Source organism: Ischnura elegans, chromosome 10 (assembly GCF_921293095.1).
Source record: "Ischnura elegans chromosome 10, ioIscEleg1.1, whole genome shotgun sequence".
NCBI lineage: Eukaryota > Metazoa > Arthropoda > Insecta > Odonata > Coenagrionidae > Ischnura > Ischnura elegans.
The window spans coordinates 48160650-48165313 of record NC_060255.1 but is presented as its reverse complement, the minus strand read 5'-3'; positions in this window follow the sequence as shown (position 1 = coordinate 48165313).

Below are 4664 nucleotides of genomic sequence, written 5' to 3'. Positions count from 1 at the left end.
TTTAATGGATCCCCTAAGATTGAAATGATAACGAAAAACGCATTATTTAAGGTTATTACGGAGGGAAAACCCATAAGTGTAGGGATTTCCAGACTTCGTTTTCCAGCCGAGAAGACGCTCCGTAATACCCCCAATCCCTCTTGACTTACGGCATTGATCTCCCTCTTAAAATATATATATGTCTATAAATATAAATGCTTTACGACACTGATCTTCCTTCAGGAAAAAAACAAACATAGGTAGGTATAATATCGTGGGCAACAAAACTGGGTTAACTCAAAAGACCGAGGAAGTTGGAATTGCCACTGTCGCCTAAGCGGATAAAATATCCAAGAGAAGGACTTATAACATCAAAATAGGATTACAGGTCTCTCTCGCTCCCATTCATTTTCCTCTTCCCGAAGCTTCTATTTTGATTCTTTCCAGTACTTTTCCCTCCCAAACCATCTCTTCATTCCAAGCCTTTTTCCATTATCTTCGCTCTAGTCCTCTCTAATAGATCATTTACTTCTCCCACTTTTCCTAAAAAGATGTTCCGGAGCGGCATTAAGAAGCAATTCATCGACTAATTACTCAGATGCAATTTCATTATAAACTCTCCTCTTCGAAAGTTTTCATTAAAAGTTTATAAATAAGGGGTTTGTTTTTTTTTAATTTCATTATGAAAAAAATTCATTCGTCGTAATTATAGTTGACGGTTGCTTCTTCTTCGAGTATTATGAGAACATTTTCCAGGAGAACCCTTTCCAAAAAGTTGCACAAGTATCATGATAAACCCAATAGCTTTTGAGCATACCTTTTACAGTTAATCTCTGATGGTTCAAAATCAATTACGGAAATCAGCCTAATTCTGGCCCTCTCTCTTATCATGGCATAATAAGCATAGCATAGACGGCTCTTCTGTTTCTCCCACAATTTATTGCAGTCACTCACCGTTTTAAAACACATAAAGAGAGAGAGTTGTTGCAAGCAACAAGGTTATGGAAATGTGAAAATTTATGAAGTATATACTAGTGCCACAAACTCTGCCGTATATCAAAATCAGAGAGCTTTTTACGATTTGAGGGAATTCAAAAGAAAGCCGTGATTTATTTCAGTCACAAAATATATAAAAAAAACCCTTCCGACCCGCGTGCTGCAATATACGCATATAAAGATGTCCAACGGAACCTGCTGAATCATTCATGAAATGATGATCGCAGCCATTTTCATAGCCAAATTCACGGGGAAATCTTTACTGCGGCATCAATTTTGTTTGCTGTCGTAGAACAGAACGAAATCAAATATTCAAGACGTTAAAATCAAAAATATATAATTCATCCTACATAATGTGCATACTAGGGTTATGACTTTTTTGTAACCCCATGTAACTGTGCTATAAATTGATGAACATTTGTTCAAAAGTAAAGAAAAAGACATTATTTCTATTTATTTTTTGAAAAAGGTCACCCGCAACCCATTAAAAACTATTTATTCCGTGATTCTCGTATAGGGTGAAAAAATCATTTTATAGCAGTTTTTTTAATATTTAAATTACAAATAAAATTATAATGATGCTATTTTATAACACGTAATAGCTGGTAATTCTAAGAAAAAATTGTACAAAACAGCATTATTTATAGGGATTGGAGTGAATCTTTAGCGGAAAAACAAAAGGTACCTACACCAAAGACATCACCTTTTTAAAATTAATGGAAATTGGAATGCAAACGTTCTAACTGTAGCGTTTTCTTCATTTCTTTTATTTTAACGGCTTCTTTAATAGTGGATTTGTAAATACCCGATTTGGAAGGCATATCCACATTAATCCCATATTGAAATAGCTGTTTACAAACTGCTGATGCTTTGCTGGTTGATAAATGTAAAGATGTTACAATTTTGTTGCTGTATTGGTTTTGCTGTAGTTCTTAGATGTGCTTATGAAATCTTCTTCCTTGGACTCTTGATATTCACATTCAATCTCTGATACACAAGTTGACATTATTGTTGCAGTTGCTGTTGATAGAGCAGATGCCAAAGGCATTTTTCTTCTTTTGGATGGATGGATAGATTCATTACTTGCTGCCTATTCAGTAGTATACCCTACTTTTCCTTTACTCACAATCTGTAAATGATATAACTTCGTTCTCACTGCACACCAATTTACCTTTTTTTGTGATGTCAAATATTTCACTCAATGAATAATGTTTTCCTAGCTTTACACATTCATCATAGGTTTTAGCACGTGTTCTAATTTTGATTGTACCACTTGATTAGATAAAGTTAAGAAATTTAATTTTTTAACACAAACTTGTTACTTCTTTCATAACCTCTTTCACTCGTTACTCCCTTCCTTTGATTGAAGGTTCAAGGGTTAGATAACGGCCAACAACTTGGATTTTCAGTTGTACCCTGCTGTTCTTTTCCAGTGACTGTTCTTCTAGTGGGACAGTTCTTCTTTTCCTACGTGAATCTTGAAATTGAGTTAGATTCTTTTCCCAAATTTTCTTGTTTCTTTCAGTAGCAGTTGCACTTATCTTATGAGACATTATGATATCAAATAGCATTTAGAGACTTGGAACTAATTTATAAGAAATTAAGAATAAGAATTAATTAAAAGAGCACAAACTTTTCAGTTATATACTTACAAATTGGAGAATGTTCTAAAACTTGCCGGGCACTTATATTAAGTAATATTAAATTTAATAATGTCATAGAAGACTTCAGAGAGCCATACAAGCTTCCAGACTACTCTACAGAGTTCCATCATACAGATTGAGATCTTTGAAGAACGTTCGGCAGGAACAAAAAGAACACTAATAAACCTTGTACCTATATGACTTGAATTCTAATTAGCAATTTCTTGTTGGGGGTGACTTTTTAAAAAAAAATAGAACAAACTAAGACTTCTAACATTATTTTTGAGCAAAATTTCATCCATTTGTGGCACAGGAAATCAAATTTTGTAAAAAAAGTCTTACGTATCAAATGTTATTGTACACTGCATTCACTAAACTAGAAAAAGGATCGTGAGGGTTATGAAAAAGCTGGTAATTCTGGACATAAATTGTACAAAACAGCATTATTTCCAGGGATTGGAGTGTATCTTTAGCGGCAAAACAAAAGGTACACCTAATACATACAGATGGTAACTTGATATTTTTAGAACCACACAATATTCCTGATAGCATTATCTTTGTCCGTCAAATATCTACAGGTAAAAGGAGAAAATGTAATTTGTATCACCGTTAAAATCAATTAGCAACGAGCCAAAACAGAGTAATTTGACCGGAAAAATATACAACCGAAGCTGTAAACAACGCACTGCGCCAATAATCTTGAAATTGAAATGCAGATGGACACATACAGAATCGGAACGTGGGATTAAGAAAAAAACAATAGATCACAGTTAATCCAGACGTACACGGAGAACTAAAAATAAATGGCACAGAAGGGAGTGCCAAATTCGATATCGTATGATTTGGGATACTACTTCGTCGGATTTCGGCAGTAATAAGTCGAGCTCTATATTCCCTTCCTCGACGTTCCTATCCTCTTCCCACGGAAAATCGGAGACCTCAAAGGAATACAAAACTAATACGATTCCTCCAGTTTCCCCCATCTAGTAACCCTCCTTTCGCTTTCCACTGCGATTTTTCATCCCATACAATTCCCAACCCGGATTAACTCTTGCCTCTTTCCCCACTCCTACGATCCCGTACCCTGGTAGGCCAGAAACCCAGACCCGAATCCATCCAGATCCTCACTCCTCGTACCCTTTCATCCCTTCCCCATTCGGCCCACTATCACATCCCAGGGTCACCCTCCGCCCTCACCACCCACTTCCAACCCCCTGCCCTTATTACTACTCACCAGACGTCATATCCGCGCGCAGACCCGTGTATTTCGGCGGGAGAGGACGGAGCGGAGAAGTCTGGGACCGCACACAGACCGACCGGTGCGTTCGCTAAGACTTAGGTGACAGACAGGAAGTCTTGAAGGCGTCTCCACTTAGAGGAGAGAATGAACTAACTTCCTGTCATTAGGGTATGGAGGGAGGGTGTTAATATCTCGGCTCAACTTCCACTAATTCCAGGACACAAGTCAAGGATAAACAGGCGAGTCACCGCAGATCTTGGAGAAGCGTGAACTTTGTTCTACACGTTTAAACACGGCTAACAGTAAATGTGACTAGCGGAATTTGATAATATGATCTGGCCTAAGTTACGACAGTATTTAGCGCCATTACTCACCAAGTTAGAATACCTGAAATTATCCCATGGTTTTAAATATTTTCACCAAGATAACCTTAATATATTCGGAAATACCCACGAATTACTAATAAAGGAATCAGCAGAAGCGAAATTTAAATCTAAATATACACATAAATGAATGATACAAGCTAATAAATGGAGTAATTCTATTGTGGTACGAGTATTCAATTCAAAACGTGTTAAACTAAGTGTTTCATTATATTTTTACTGTAGATGTACCAGATTAATCATGGTAGAAAAAGTAAAAAGACATTTGCAGACATTTTTAATATCGTGCCAATTTTATTCAAACGAAACTCCAAAAGAGTTTTGGAGGCAAAAGCAATGAATGATGGCTATCGTTGATTACCATGGTTCACTAGTTAAAATCACTAGACTTGTATTTGGCAAGTAAAATAATATCATAGTCAT